The sequence below is a fragment of the Lactuca virosa genome, chromosome 6 (assembly GCF_052849685.1).
Source record: "Lactuca virosa cultivar CGN04683 chromosome 6, Lactuca_virosa_CGN04683_v6, whole genome shotgun sequence".
NCBI classification, from domain to species: Eukaryota; Viridiplantae; Streptophyta; class Magnoliopsida; order Asterales; family Asteraceae; genus Lactuca; species Lactuca virosa.
The window spans coordinates 133,796,560-133,812,421 of record NC_136431.1 but is presented as its reverse complement, the minus strand read 5'-3'; positions in this window follow the sequence as shown (position 1 = coordinate 133,812,421).

The following is a 15,862-nucleotide window of genomic DNA, read 5'->3' as shown; positions in this document are numbered from 1 at the left end:
ATCCATATCTACTGTAATCATCAGTAAAAGTCAAATAATAACGATTAGCATCCCTTGTGGCATATTTGAAGGGCCCACACACATCCGTGTGTATAAGATCCAACAAACCTTCACCCCTCTCATAAGAACCTGTGAAGGGTGACTTTGTCATTTTTCCAAGTAAGCATGATTCGCAACTATCATCTGACTTTAGGTCAAATGACTCCAATACTCCATCCTTTTGGAGTTGGCCTATGCGTTTCTTGCTTATATGTCCAAGACGACAATGCCATAATGATGCTTTATCCAAGTTATTATCATTAACAGAATCAATACACAATACATTATTTCCTAAGTTATCAACCACAGATACAGTTTCATACACACCATCACAAGGTAATGCTTTAAAATAAAGAACATTATTAAAGAAAGCATTAATCGAACCAACTTCATTATCAAATGAAAAGGTGAAACCTTGTTTATACAATGCATGAAAGGAAATAATATTTCTTGCCATTTCTGGCGAATAACAACATTTATTCAAATCTAAACTAAACCCACTACTTAGCGATAAAGTATAAACTCCAATCCTGGTGACAGGTAAAGCTTTCCTATTCCCCATGATTAAGTTTATTCTTCCATGCTCCACATTCTCACTTCTTCTTAGTCCCTGCAAATCAGAACATATATGAATACCACAACCGGTATCAAGGACCCAAGAGTTAGAATGGGGTGAGTTATTAGATAAGATAGTGTAAATACCTGCATGGTTGGGTTTAACTTTCCCATCCTTCACATCTTGCTGGTACTTTGGGCAGTTCCGCTTCCAATGTGACTTTTCATGGCAATAGAAGCATTCAGCCTCTTTAGGGTCAGAAGAAGGAGTGACAAAATCTTTCTTGGTTCCACTTGAAGAAGAGCCATCAAGGGTCCTAGCCTTGGTACCCTTCGAAGAGCTCTTCCTCTTCTTCCCTCTACCTTTCCGATTGCCAAAACCGGGGCGGAGTTTGGAGTAGGAGTGTTAACAACCGACTTACCCTTAAGACCTGTTTCTGCGGTCTTGAGGAGTCCCTGAAGTTTGCTGAGTGTGACCTCTTCCTTATTCATGTGATATGTCATGCGGAATTGATCATAGCACGATGGTAAGGAGTGCAAAATGATATCTATTGCAAGCTCCTCAGGGAAGTTCACATTAAGCTTCAGCAACCGATCCACATACCTTTGCATTTTCTGCATATGGCTCGTGACGGATTCCCCGTCCTTCATCATGGTTGTTATGATAGAGCATATGATTTCATACCTCTCTTGTCGTGCACTTTGATGGTATCTTTCCATCAGATCTTGGTGCATTTCAAAAGGGTAGAAGTCCTCATAGGACTTTTGGAGTTCCGCTGTCATGGTGGCCAACATGATGCATGCCACTTTTGTAGCATCCCTTTCATGTGCCCGGAAGTCAGCGATCTCCTGGGGAGTTGCAGTGGTCTCATCAATCTCCTTAAGCTCCTTGTCAAGGACATATTCTTTGTCCTCGTAGCGGGTAATCATCTTGATGTTTCTGATCCATTCATTGAAGTTGGATCCATCAAAAGTGACTTTCCCACACAAGTTCATAAGGGTAAAGGAGCCATTAGGATTAGAGCCAGAAGCAGCATTGTTTGAAGACATCTGAAAGAAGAGAACAAGATTAGTTTAGATATTAAGAGAGTCCTTACTAAAACACCCAAATGTAATATTAAGACTAGGATCCAATCACAATATATTATAACTTAGAAGAGGTATGCCGTAATCCAAGCTATAACATATTTGAAAGGTAGGTGAATGACGATTCACCAATTTCCACCATGAAAAACGAAATATAAATATTAGGTTTTTAATTGGTTCTTAGAAATTCCTAGATTCTTTTGAGATTCAATGAACTTTTCAAAGGCATGTTTCAATCTCGAGTGTGCCCTCCAAGTTTTGTGACTGGGATACCGAGGATCACAAAACGAGGTGTGAAGTAACCATGCAAATCACTTGGTACCCTTAAGGTTTATCACTCAATCGATGTGCCGGTAAACCACACACGCTCCACCGATGCTATGGTAAACCTTAAGTCACCCTTTACCTACCTTGTTAAGTCCAAGTTAGTGTGCCGGTTAACCACACACGCTCCACCAACGACTTAAACAAAGTGTAAAGTGTAATTTCATGGATTAGCACCTTATTCACATTTTCCAAAAGTAACTAAGATTGGGAATTTAACAAAAGCATTTAGTTACTTTATAATATTCATCATACTTTTAATGAGAATTTATAAGTCCTTGTCCTACCCGTTCGACTAACGACCCTCCACCGATCAAGGAAGCGGTGGGTGAGAGTAGACACCCATTAAGTTGCCATTTTATAGGCAACAACCTTATACCCCCTTATAGACCGGCTTCGTGAATGAGGCGTACTAGCGGTAAGACGACTTGACGTTATACATATATATATTAGTAACTTATAATATATAAAGTATAAGGGTTGAATTTTAACTTTTAAAATTCTAAGGGTTGGAACTAAAGTTTTAATCAAGACTTTACATGTTCCAAAACTTGAGGGCAAGTTTTGTAAACTTCCAAAACTTTTCATTTCTTATAACTTATGAATTAATTGAGTAATAAAAATGAAGACTCTTCATTTTTATAACTCTTGTGTTCTTTTAATGGCTTTAATAAAAGTGAGACTTTTGGTTTTCCATAACTTGAGGACAAGTTATGGACTCCATTAAAACACATTATGATCATGAATTAAACTACCATGAAGGTTACAAACAATTCCTATGATCATCTAATCTTCATAAGTTCAAGAACATGAATATGAACACTTTCAAGAATTAAAAATTACACTTAAAAAAACTTGTAATTTTAATAATTGCCATTGTAAATGGATTAGCATAAACATTACACCATCTAAAACAAGCTTTAAAACATCAAAACAGTTTAGGGTAATCTTTCTAGTCCATTTCCACCAACAAATGTGCAAACTTTCATACGAGCAGAAAACAGAAAAACGATTTTTTTTCAAGCTGTTTGCACACAAAAAAAAAACAACAAACAAACCTAGGCTCTGATACCACTGATGGGTTTTGAGCATTCTAACACTTCCTAAGTGTACATGCAACCCTAATAACCTTGGATCTATGTTTGTCTAATAATCATGCAAAGTTGAATTCCAAGGTTATATTCCTATCTAGCATACATGGGGAACATTTTTAACTTTAATGAAAGATAGAATAACTTACCTTGTTGTTGATTATGATCCTTGAAACCTTGTGAGCCTAGCACCCCAAGTGTGATGCCTCAAATGCTTCAATATGTGTTACCGTATGTTAATAGGATCCACTTGCGCACGAAACACCAGTTGACACTCAGCATCCACACCGATCATACGCTCGAATCCTACATCAAACAGTGAGTTCATACCCCTACATTTTCCGTGTTTTTAATGTTTTCAGGGGGGAATACAAGCCAAATTCAAAGTATTTTATTAAGTTTTAAACTTATTAATGCAGTCCAACGATTTCCACGTTTAATAACATATTCGGATATTTTATCTCTTTTTGTAATATGTTGAGCATAAGGGAAACTACTATTTTGGAAATCTAACTTCATAGCTTTCAGAAAGGTTTTTGCAAAGCAATTTTCGTACAAATTCTAATAAACTATAATGGGTATAGTTTGGGAAAACCCTCTAGGCAGTCTCTACCTAATCAGATTTCATAAATGAATATGTATAAACTATGGCAGATTTAGTTTATGTTATATATATTTTCTCAGGAGTATAAAGTACTATTATTCAAGGATAATCAATGTTTTTATACTGTTTCTCGCTAGTAAACTAGATTATACAGAATTGTGAGGCTCTACTTCAATACTGTACTCTTAGGTGTACAGTGATAAATCCTTTTAGTATAACCAGAGTCTCCTGGAGGGAGAGCGTGATATTTGTGAATAGATCTATTCGGGACTGACAATCCCACACCTGAACTGCTAGCTACAGTTAGGCGGGCACGCCTGGGGTGAACAAATGTCATTTAGCTTAACGCCTGAAGAACGTTATAAAGGTCTCTCGGTCATATCAAGTATGGTTATACGACTCACAAAACAAGTATAAACTATTTTTGGTCTACGGACTCTAATCTTCATCTGTTTATTTTGAGTAATAAAACTACTTTTATAAATACTAATAGTAATCAAGGATCTCTAGACTGGCATCTCTACCTCTAGTACAAATAACCTGTTTTTAGGGAAAATATAGGATTTTCCCAGGATAACACTAGCATTTCTAAAACTGATGGTTTACTTTCTACCGCTAGATACTCTTTTAACACTACTTTTCGTAAGAAAATATAGGATTTTCTTGAGGAACACTTTTCAAAAAGGATTTCGAAGAAACATTTTTCCACAAAAACTAAATGCTTATGAACTCACCAGCTTTATGCTGGTATTCTTTCAAAACTGCTTGTATTCTCAGGGAATCAGTAGACAGGTACCTGCTGGATTTTGAGGATTCGGAGCAATAAGAGTTATATTTTTATATGATTACATACTTTTGATGTTCTTAAAACAAGTTTTAAACTGATGTAAACACTTTTTCATATTCTATTCAATGTTTGGTTGTGTTTACTATGCTTGCTATACAATTGCTGTGATACTACGCATGACGTCCTCCGCCCTGGAACGTTTCCGCCATCGGTTTCGGGGTGTGACAGATTGGTATCTGAGCCCTTGTTTATAGCGAACTAGTATATCGAACCTTACGTGGTATACAACTATAAACACTAAAGGGCCTAAGTGCCCTACAATAAAAGTATACTTCAAAAATATAAGTATTTTTATAAAAAGTATACGAGCATGCATACACAACAGAATTCGTGTCACTAGTAGAACAAAGCAAAAGTATTTGGATGTTGGAACGATGCGGTTAAACCTGGGCAGTTATGTAATCATGTCTAGGGTGAATATAGTCTGATCAACTATATTCAGTCGAGACATGACCAACATGTGCTTGGGAGTGACTGTGGAGTTACAGCAGACCTAAAACTTACCAAAATCATCCCACATAAAATACTATAGGAGTATTTTAGCTAGAGACAAACTCAGTATACAGAATCACTCTAAGTATTGCTACCTCTTCTTCCTTAAGCGATAACTTACTTGCATTAGTAACCTTCCTATGTTTATCGCTTGGTAAAACTCTTTTATTATCGGGATAGATATATCTTGTTTCATATATCTTGTGGACTTACCATCCTCTTCTCCCTGATTGTTTCTAGAAAAAGATGTATCCCCGACCAAGACCCATCAGAAGAAACGACAACACTCTGCCACCACCACCCCCTCAGTTCAACCCCGTCATGTTTCAGGTAGCAATTACATCCGTCGTGACTACAGCAATGGCACAAGTGAATGTTGGTGGGGCTGGAGATGGAACCGACCCACAGAGACAAGATGGAAGTCAGGGACATCAAAAGGAGTCTTCCTACAAGGACTTCATGACTGCAAAACCCAAGTCCTTCGCCGGGAATGGAGGTATCATCGCTCTGACTCGATGGTTCGAAAAGATCGAATCCATCTTCGAAATTTGCGCCTGTTCCGAAACAAACAAGGTGAAGTTCGCCGCCTGCACCTTCACCGACAGAGCCTTGACCTGGTGGAATGGTCTAGTCAAAACCCTAACCCTGCCAGTGGCTAATGCCATGGGTTGGGAAAGACTGAAGGAACCCATGCTTGCGGAATACTGCCCGAGGGGCGAGGTGCAAAAGTTGGAGTATGAACTCTGGAACTTAAAGATGAAGGGGTCTAACATCGCTGCCTACACCACGAGATTTTGTGATCTGGCTCTCCTCTGTCCGGGAATGGTCACCCCGGAAAGGAAGAAAATCGAGAGGTACATTTGGGGATTGACGCAACCAACCAAGGGGAATGCCTTGCCTGCTAGACCGGCCATGTTTGAGAGCGCCAAGGATCTGGCACAGACTCTGATCGATCATGGGATCGATCTTGATGAGGCATCAGCGGTCGCCGAGCCCCAAATGGAGAGTGGTGAAAAGAAGAAGAAATTTTGGAACAAACGCAAGGGCCAGTCTCCCCAGGAGCCCTCCAAGAAGCAACAAACAGTGGCAGTCCACGCTGCTATTACTCCTTCTGCTACTCTCACTGCTGTTCCAACCACCCAAGCTCCTACCGGTGGTTATTCAGGGAAACTACCTCTGTGCAACAAGTGTACCTTTCATCATCACGGACCTTACCATGATTTGAATTGCAACAACTGTGGAAGGAAGGGACACACGACCCGATACTGCAGAGCACCAGTCCAACCTACCAATCAGGCTCCTGGGGCGGGTGCTGTTCAAGCCTGTTATGGTTCTGGAGAGATTGGACATTTCAAAAGAAATTGCCCCAAGGCAGTAGCAGCTGGCAACACTGGAAGGGTACTAGCTATGGGCCAGGAGGAAGCGGTCGCTGATCCTACAGTCGTGATGGGTACGTTCCTCCTTGACAACTCTTATGCATGCATTCTTTTCGATTCTGGTGCGGAGAGAAGCTTTGTTAGTCATGCATTTAAACATCTAATCAAGTGTAAATCCCAACCTTTAACCGGAACATTTACCATCAAGATGGCTAACGGAATGAAGGAGAGCACTAACGATATATTCCTAGGCTGTACTCTTACCGTAGACGGTCATTCCTTTCCCATCAACCTTATGCCGGTTTCCATTAAGAGCTTCGATGTCATAATCGGCATGGATTGGTTGAGTCCCAATCGTGCCGATATTCTTTGTTACGAGAAAGCTATTCGTCTCAATCTTCCCTCTGGCGAAACCCTCACTATTTACGGTGATAAACTCAGTTCGAATCTTCGTATTATTTCATGCATCCAAGCCTAGAAGTATTTGCGAAAAGAGTACCATGCATTCCTAGCTCATGTTGTCGATGAGACGCAAAAAGTTAAAGACCTCGAGAGCATCCCCGAAGTCTGCAACTTTCCTCATGTCTTCCTTAAAGACCTCCCAGGAATTCCTTCCGAGCGTCAAGTCGAGTTTCGTATCGACTTGATCCCCGGAGCTACTCCTGTAGCTAAATCTCCTCATCGTCTAGCGCCAGCGGAGATGCAAGAATTATCCAGCCAGCTCAATGAGCTGATCAGCAAAGGATTCATAAGGCCGAGTTCCTCACCTTGGGGAGCTCCGATCTTATTCGTGAAAAAGAAGGATGGATCCTTTCGGATGTGCATTGACTACCGAGAGCTGAACAAGCCTACCATCAAGAACCGGTATCCCCTACCCAGAATCGACGACCTCTTCGATCAACTTCAGGGAGCCAGTTATTTCTCCAAGATAGATCTTAGGTCAGGGTACCATCAGTTACGAGTTCACGAGGATGATGTTCCCAAAACGGCATTCCGAACTCGCTACGGACACTACGAGTTTGTAGTAATGCCCTTCGATCTAACCAACGCGCCGGCAGTATTCATGGATCTGATGAATCGAGTGTGCCGCCCTTTCCTAGACAAGTTCATGATCGTGTTCATCGACGATATACTTGTCTATTCTCGGAGTGAGGACGATCATAAACAGCACTTGAGACAGGTGCTGGAAACATTAAGGGCGGAGAAGCTATATGCAAAATTCTCAAAGTGTGAGTTCTGGATCAGGAAGGTGAATTTCCTTGGTCACGTGGTTAGCAAGGAAGGTATACACGTGGACCCTTCCAAAATCAAAGCGATAGAGAATTGGTCTGCACCAAAGACACCCACAGAAATCCGGCAATTCCTGGGTGTCGCGGGCTATTATCGCAGGTTTATCCAAAATTTCTCCAGAATCGCTAAGCCTTTAACTACCCTGACACAAAAAGGGGTAACCTTTAGTTGGGGAGTCAAGCAAGACACTGCGTTTCAAACATTAAAGCAGTCCCTATGCAGCGCACCTATCTTGTCCCTGCCCGAAGGGACGGAAGACTTTGTGGTCTATTGTGATGCGTCCAATCAGGGCCTAGGCTGTGTGCTCATGCAGTGAGGAAAGGTCATCGCCTATGCCTCGAGGCAGTTGAAAACACACGAAGTCAATTACACAACTCACGATTTAGAGTTGGGAGCAGTGGTCTTTGCATTAAAGATCTGGAGACATTATGTCTACGGAACCAAGTGCACTATCTTCACTGACCATAAAAGCCTGTAGCATATTTTCGACCAGAAGGAACTAAACATGAGACAACGGCGATGGGTTGAGCTACTCAACGATTACGAGTGCGAAATCCGCTACCATCCCGGCAAGGCCAATGTGGTAGCAGATGCCCTCAGCCGGAAGGAGTACTCAGGTCATAGAGTGAAGGCACTGACCATGACTATCCATTCCCATTTATCCGCACAAATCAAGGAGGCTCAGTTGGAAGCATTGAAACCAGAGAACATGTCGGGTGAACCCTTGAGAGGAATAGAAAAGAACCTAGAGATCAAGGGAGACGGAGTCTATCATTTCATGGACCAGATATGGGCCCCAAAGTTCGGTGGTTATAGAGAGGTCGTGATGAACGAAGCTCACAAGACTAGATACTCCGTTCATCCAGGTTCGGACAAGATGTACCTCGATCTCAAGAAACTATATTGGTGGCCGAACATGAAAGCAAAGATTGCTACCTTCGTGGGAAAGTGCCTGACTTGCGCCAAGGTGAAGGTCAAATATCAGAAGCCCTCAGGTCTACTCCACCAGTCGGAGATACATGAGTGGAAGTAGGAGAGAATTACTATGGTCTTTATCACCAAATTACCCAGGTCTCCGAGTGGGCACGACGCTATTTGGGTAATTGTCGACCGGCTGACTAAATCCGCCCACTTCCTGCCGATCAAGGAAAACTTCAAGATGGAGAGTCTCACACGAATCTACATTCAAGAAATAGTTCGCCTCCATGGAGTACCTGTATCAATTATCTCCAACCGAGATAGCAGGTTTACCTCGATATTCTGGCAATCACTACAGAAGGCTCTTGGAACTAAATTAGATATGAGCACGGGTTATCATCCGCAGACTGATGGACAGAAAGTGAGAGAACAATTCAGACATTGGAAGATATGTTGAGAGCCTGCGTCATCGACTTCGGCGCATCATGGGACACTCATCTTCCTTTGGTCGAATTTTCCTACAACAACAGCTACCATACCAGCATCAAGGCTGCGCCGTTCGAAGCCCTCTATGGCCGCAAGTGCAGATCCCCTCTGTGCTGGGCTAAAGTGGGTGACACGCAGCTAGTCAAGGGTCAAGTCCCCGACAGCACTCTCACTAGTCCTGAAATTATCCGAGAGACGACTGAAAAGATCGTGAAAATCCGAGAACGACTGAAAACCTCACGAGATAGACAAAAGAGCTACGCCGATAGGAGACGAAAACCCTTGGAATTCCAGGTCGGTGACCGCGTCCTTCTGAAGGTCTCGCCCTGGAAAGGCATGATACGTTTCGGAAAACGTGGAAAGTTAAACCCAAGGTACATTGGACCATTTGAGATCCTTGCTAGGATCGGTCCCGTAGCATACAAACTCCAGTTACCACGAGAGCTCAACAACATCCATCCCGTCTTCCACGTGTCGAACCTAAAGAAGTGTATGTCCGATGAGACCCTTGTGATCCCTCTCGACGAGATCGAACTGGACGAGGGTCTACACTTTGTGGAAGAACCTGTTGAAATCATGGACCGAGAAGTCAAGCGTACGAAGCAGAACCGCATCCCGATAGTGAAGGTTCGCTGGAATGCCAAGCGAGGTCCTGAATTCACTTGGGAGCGCGAAGATTCAATGAAGCAGAAGTGCCCTCACCTCTTTCCAAGTTCATGATTGGTACTCTATTCTTGAATTTCGGGACGAAATTCCCTCTAATGGGGGGATGATGTAACAACCCGAAACTTCTATCTTGTACACTTAGTCAATACAATCAATAATCAACTTGTTTTCTTGATTTCTGGTGTTATTCAAAGGTTCATTTAAGTGTTCTAAGCTTAAATTTGACCAAGGTTGAGTTTAGGAATGAGTCAGCACGTCCCATAGTGAGAAAAACGGGCCATACACCCTCTTGGAGGAGTGTACAACCATACACATAGGTGTGCGGCCGCACACCCACTCCCTTGGCAGCACACTCACTCTTGGGCAGCACACCCACCCTATATAAAGGGTAGACCCCTTTACTTTCATTCCTTTAACACTTTGGCAGCACACAACACCCTTCTCTCAAGATTCTTCAACCGCAACCCTCTCAAGGCCTCACAAACGTGAGTTTTCCATCACCTAGCTTATCATACATCAAGGACCCATTGATCTAAGCCCTTAATCATCAAAGTTTCATCATGTTCTTCATCATATGAAGGTGTACGGCCACACACCTTCATAAGGTGGCCGCACACACCTTAAAGACTCTCCAAAGTGAGAGTTTGGCCTCTATTTGCTAGTTGGACTTGGTATTGGCCTTGAAACACCTGAAAATCGACATTTTGAGCATGAATGAAGAGTGTACGGTCGCACACCCCTATGTACGGCCGCACACTCCCTTGTACGACCGCACACGTCCTCTGTACGGCCGCACACTCCTATGTGCAACCACACACACATGCTGACCGCACACCCTGGCCGCACACACTCTCTTTCGGTCGTACACCTCCCTTGTTTGATCATATAGGGTCCCGACAAGCATTTCCAAGTCTTTAGGGTGGTTTCCCGTCATGTTTAGTCATGAAACACCTAAATTCTAACACACATATGTGTTACCGTATGTTAATAGGATCCACTTGCGCACAAAACACCAGTTGACACTCACCATCCACACCGATCATACGCTCGAATCCTACGTCAAACAGTGAGTTCATACCCCTACATTTTCCGTGTTTTTAATGTTTTCAGGGGGGGAATACAAGCCAAATTGAAAGTATTTTTTTAAGTTTTAAACTTATTAATACAGTCCATCGATTTCCACGTTTAATAGCTTTCAGAAAGGTTTTTGCAAAGCAATTTCCGTAAAAATTCTAATAAACTATAATGGATATAGTTTGGGAAAACCCTCTAGGCAGTCTCTACCTAATCAGATTTCATAAATGAATATGTATAAACTATGGCAGATTTAGTTTATGTTATATATATTTTCTCAGGAGTATAAAGTACTATTATTCAAGGATAATCAATGTTTTTATACTGTTTCTCGCTAGTAAACTAGATTATACAGAATTGTGAGGCTCTACTTCAATACTGTACTCTTAGGTGTACAGTGATAAATCCTTTTAGTATAACCAGAGTCTCCTGGAGGGAGAGCGTGAGATTTGTGAATAGATCTATTCGGGACTGACAATCCCACACTTGAACTGCTAGCTACAGTTAGGCGGGCACGCCTGGGGTGAACAAATGTCATTTAGCTTAACGCCTGAAGAACATTATAAAGGTCTCTCGGTCATATCAAGTATGGCTATACGACTCACAAAACAAGTATAAACTATTTTTGGTCTACGGACTCTAATCTTCATTTGTTTTATTTTGAGTAATAAAACTACTTTTATAAATACTAATAGTAATCAGGGATCTCTAGACTGGCATCTCTACCTCTAGTACAGATAACCTGTTTTTAGGGGAAATATAGGATTTTCCCAGGATAACACTAGCATTTCTAAAACTGATGGTTTACTTTCTACCGCTAGATACTCTTCTAACACTACTTTTCGTAAGAAAATATAGGATCTTCTTGAGGAACACTTTTCAAAAAGGATTTCGAAGAAACATTTTTCCACAAAAACTAAATGCTTATGAACTCACCAGCTTTATGCTGATATTCTTTCAAAACTGCTTGTATTCTCAGGGAATTAGTAGACAGGTACCTGCTAGATTTTGAGGAGCCGGAGCAATAAGAGTTATATTTTTATATGATTACATACTTTTTATGTTCTTAAAACAAGTTTTATACTGATGTAAACACTTTTTCATATTTTATTCAATGTTTGGTTGTGTTTACTATGCTTGCTATACAATTGTTGTGATACTACGCATGACGTCCTCCGCCCCGGAACGTTTCCGTCGTCGGTTTCGGGGTGTGACAACAATGAACTAAGCGTTACAACTCTCCCCTACTTAAATTAGATTTCGTCCTCGAAATCATTCCTTACCATCCCAAGCACGCCAGACATCCTGAGCAATATGGCCACAACCTTGAGCATACAACAACCTTCCCAAAGGCAACCGAAACCAACCCTAGCAGGGCTCTCCAAACCCGAAGATGGACGAATCCTTTCTCCACCAAAAAAATACCATGCAGAATAACCACATCTACTCAACTTGAAATCTAAAGTCTCGAATTGGTCTTACTTCCTGACAGAACGCCCATACTGAACCATTGCTAATTCCATTCCACTTGTCTCCCAAACCGACTACTCAACTTTTTATTACTAGAAACAGAATCACAGACCATACGCTGCTTCCGAAAACTTTTCACTTGACCAAAGGGATTAGATATTCCCTCGAGGAAAGGCTCATCCTTATGTTAACAATTCCATGAATATAATGAACATCGCGAGACAAACTGGGAGATAATCCCTCTAGTGCTGAACCAATCGCTCCTTCCTTTAACTGCCAAACCAACACACCGTTGCTAAAATCTTAAGATCTGATACTTGCCTGACCTCTACACAGATAGAACCAATCCAAAACACAATCACAAGAGCTTGATCTACCAACAAAATTGAGAACATTCTTTAACCCTGAACCCTTCAACTGATTCCCGTGGCATACCGATACCTTATTCATATCCTACTGAAATGAGGACCTTACACATAAACACTCGTGATTCCCAACACGAGTTCCCACCAAAAACCAACTCGGTACCTAATTCGCAACCGGAGATCCGAGGACTTACACCTGCATTTCATCTTAAATCTTCTGATTCACGGCAACCCTTTGTTAAACCTGGATATAAGGTCCTCCACCACCGCTGACATTGGCAGCCTCACACCTAGTCCAGCCACCAGGTTCCTAAGAGTCTAATAGACAAGGCTACCCTAACCTAAGCATCCCTATGCGCCACTCACTGGCCACATAACCATTCCTACAAAACAAAAACGCAATACTTCGACCCAACAGTCTCTATCAGGTTCAACCTGCATTGCCATAAACACACGGGCCTCGCCCTCGGGTCCCGCCAAAACTATACCATGGAGCGGGTCATGCCCACGGGTCCCACCCATCAAGCGCTACACAGGCCCGACTCCGACTCGGACCCCAATGGTCCTCTTCCTAAAATAGGTAAATTCACTTCGACACTCCTGTCCATCTTGCCCAAGGAAGGAACTGATCCTCCTTTATACTCATGATCACCTCCACGAGACTACCTCAAACTGGTGAATAATACCATCCCATCGCAATCTTACAACACTTCTAACCAACCATGGTTACCACCCACGGTCTTACCACAACCAAACCATCTCAACCCCAATTATCCTGAGTCGAACCCGTGTCCGACTGAATTCCAATCAGGTGTTCGGGTCATGCTTTGAACCCCAAAGCCTTCATTAAACAAGAACAGACAGCGAGGCACTAACAGAACCCTTAACCTGGATCCATCCATAAGCCTGTTATACCTCACAAAGAATATGCTGACCATCTGTTCGAAGTTTCATGAACTCCCAACTTACACAACTTCAATCCAGATGGCCACTTGGTCGTCTCTCCTCCTGACTGGGATGTGAAACTTGCCTTAGTTCCACACCCGATCCAACTCCCAGAAATTCTGATCGATTCTCCCTCCACTTGGATTCGTCTAAGCTCTCCCACCCCACAAAACTTGATGGATTCCCAACCCATCTTATCTTCATATAACATGAACTGACTATGATCTGAGCTTACCACTACTAGCGTTCCATTACTAGCCGATCTCGATGATCGCCCAACTCCTGAAATGCAGATAGACACTCCCCGAAATCTTAGCAAGTCCGATAACCACAATCACTTCCCATGATACTGCACCAAATCCTTTAGTCCTTTCTACTGGTGACAAAGATCATAACCCTTTCTCTAAATTGGTGAATATTCACCCCAACTCCCCATCCTCCTCAAAATCTATGAATTCTAACCATCTTCAACTCTTATGATTATAAAATTTCCCTTGGCACTTCCATTGACCAAACGAACTCATGTGGATGCCATCTACATCTACTTGCTACTGTTCCTTCCCTAGCAACGGCAGCGATTGGTTCCAAAGGTCCTGCCGAAACCGACTGCCAATCGTACCTGAACAATGCTATCATGCCCGCACTCTGACTCCACTGAAGGACTAATCCTGCTGACTCGACTAAAGATCTCTCAATCAAAACCCCTGAACTGAACCCAACAAATAACCAGAACAATCTCCCCAAACAATTGAATCCCGCTCACCAAAATACGACCCATTAATGGCTCTTGGCATACAAAATGGCATGAAACAATTCTTGATGATATAACCCAGGCGAAAACAGAAAACTAACTCGAAGATATTACTTACCCAAACTCAACAAGATATCAAAGAAATATAAATACATATAATAATAAAGAGAAGAGCAAATGGATCTTGGCATGAAACAATTATTGATGATATAACCCAGGCGAAAACAGAAAACTAACCCGAAGATATTACTTACCTAAACTCAACAAGATATCAAAGCAATATAAATACAGATAATAATCAAGAGAATAGCAAAAGATAAAATACCCGCAATATCGGCTGAAGAAATATTGGCCCTCTCTTTCTGCCGAAGTATCTGTGATGGAACCTGAGCTGCCCCAACCACTAAGCGGGGGCAATTTGCCCCGATATGACCAGGTTGATGACAACGATGGTACAATTCCATCTCCAGTGTGCATTCTTGGTGGAGGTGGTCATCCCGTCCGCACCTGCCGCACTTAGACCTGCTGCACACATCCTCATGTTCCCTTTCATCCTTCGTGTAACCACCACGACCTCTTAGGTATCTAACACTAGCTATGGCAACATCCAACAGCTCAGATTGCCGAGCCAGACCATGAGTCCGCTTCCTCTTTCCCATTTGCCTATCCGAACCAATCTCCTACTCCTGGGTTATCCCGACCATCCCGTCAACCATCTGAACAGCCGAGGTTCGACCCTCGAACCTAGCGACCAATCTATCAGTGACACGCCCAATAATGTAGGGTAACTCCTCACGTAAGGCTCGCAAAACCTCCACGACAATCCAATCATGGGATCGATCCCCTCGAAAACATGGTGCATAACCCACCTCCGATCCCACATGACAAGAACTAGCAGTAGGATCCTCCTTCCCAAAGGATTCTAGGGTTCCATAAGCTTTGGGCTCCAAATGAGCTCTGAACTGCCCCGCTACAAACTCGGCCTGAAAAGCCCCGAGAGGACCATCCACGAGCTCTAAAATCCCTTCCTTGACCGAACCGAATATCACAGGAGTCCATTCCAAAATACGATGAGTAATCTCCGACGAGATGAACTCCCGCATACGCACATCGATCGGCTTAGCACCTGAACCTGAGCCTGAATCTGAACCCAAACCTCCTTCCCAAGTGCTCATCACCATACTTAAAAACAACATGCAAATGATCATAATATACCGTAGAATCCTCATCCCTCAGGTTTCCTAGATTCTCTGAAATTTTTCCTGATTCGTGTATGGATTTTGTGCTTTCAGTAGTACGGTCCCAATACTACCTTCCACACCTATCCATACTTTCCTTAAGAATCATCCCAAATCCTCTAAGTCACCTTCTCAAACTGATACTCCTCATGATCGCCAAACAACGTAACTAAACCCACTAAAGTACTTCCTAGGCTTTCCTAGGTTCCCGACCTCACTCTGCCATCAGTTTCTAAAGAACTCCC